Genomic DNA, 1572 nt, shown 5'->3' on the forward strand with positions numbered 1-1572 from the left:
GAACGTGGCTATATACACACCCGGTGTGTATATAAAATCTATTTGTCTTTTGTATACACACCCGGTGTGTATATAAAATCTATTTGTCTTTTATATACACACCCGGTGTGTATATAAAATCTGTTTGTCTTTTATATACACACCCGGTGTGTATATAAAATCTATTTGTCTTTTATATACACACTCGGTGTGTATATAAAATCTATTTGTCTTTTATATACATAACCGGAAAGTTGATAGGGCAGACATTCGAATGAGCTGTCGCCGGTGGGTTATTCAGAGTCACCAAAGGGACCGGGGCGAACCCCGTGTTGGTCTTGGTCTGATAAATGCACGCCAGACCGTGAGGTCGGCGCTTCTTCCGCATGTATTAGCTCTAGAATTACCACAGTTATCCATGTAGGATGTGACGATCAAAGGAACCATAACTGATTTAATGAGCCATTCGCAGTTTCACTGAGACAGTTTAAACTTGCACGTGCATGGCTTAATCTTTGAGACAAGCATATGACTACTGGCAGGATCAACCAGGTAACGAGGACGCCAGGGGCGGGCGACCGGTCTTGCCGCCGCCGCCGGGAGCGGAGGGTCCCGGGCCCCGCGCAAGCGGGGCGGTCCGCTCTCCACTCGACCGTCGGCACAGAGACGAGCGGCCGCACCGCCCAGGCGGTCGGATCTCTGACCGCCGAGTCCCTGTGTTGTTTTTTGATTTTCATCATCGACTAAGATAAACTTGAAGACCGAGGTTTAAACTTGGTGCCCCTGAATCCTCAAACACTCACAAAAACCCAGGTTTTGGGCCTATCAAGGAGGCTAGTATTTCGGTGTGTATATAAAATCTATTTGTCTTTTATATACACACCCGGTGTGTATATAGCCACGGCGTTATTTTATTGTTGTTTCTATCCCCATTTTTATGGTCATTATTTAGAGTTTTCGTGGAGGCTCGAGATATGTGTTTGTTTTAAAGATATTTAGAGGTGTGTATGCATTGCTAGTTTTTATTCTTTGAGACAAGTGTCTAACTTCTAATTTCTGTATATTAGTTGAGTGATGACTGATGCAGTAGTGAGGACTTCTGTCTGAACTTGACAAGACAGACTGGACCAGACCAGATGATTTGATGACCCATGCAAGAAGAATATCAGGTAAGAAAAATTCCAGTTCTGCATTTTACCTACCATTTACTTGGTATTATTTGAAACAAGTGTGTAACTTTTAATGTCTGCATAGTTAGGTGGCTGCTGACTTATACAGGAGTGAAGACTACTGTCTGAACCTGACAAGACAGATTGGACTAGGCCAGCTGATTTGAAGACCGAAGAGGAATATCAGGTAAGAAAAATCCCAATTCTGCATTTTAACTACAGCTATTTGATGTTATTTAAGGCAAGTGTGTAACTTGTAATTTCTGTATAGTTAGGTGGCTGCTGACTGATGCAGTAGTGGTGAATTCTTCGTAAACCTGACAGGGGAAGATTGAACCAGACCAGGTGATTTGAAGACCGACGATGACTCTCAGGTGAGAAAAATCTGAATTCTGCATTCAACCTACTATTTACTTTATTTGAG

This window comes from Branchiostoma belcheri, unplaced genomic scaffold, assembly GCF_001625305.1.
Source record: "Branchiostoma belcheri isolate BF01 breed outbred unplaced genomic scaffold, Haploidv18h27 scaffold958, whole genome shotgun sequence".
Taxonomy (NCBI): Eukaryota; Metazoa; Chordata; class Leptocardii; order Amphioxiformes; family Branchiostomatidae; genus Branchiostoma; species Branchiostoma belcheri.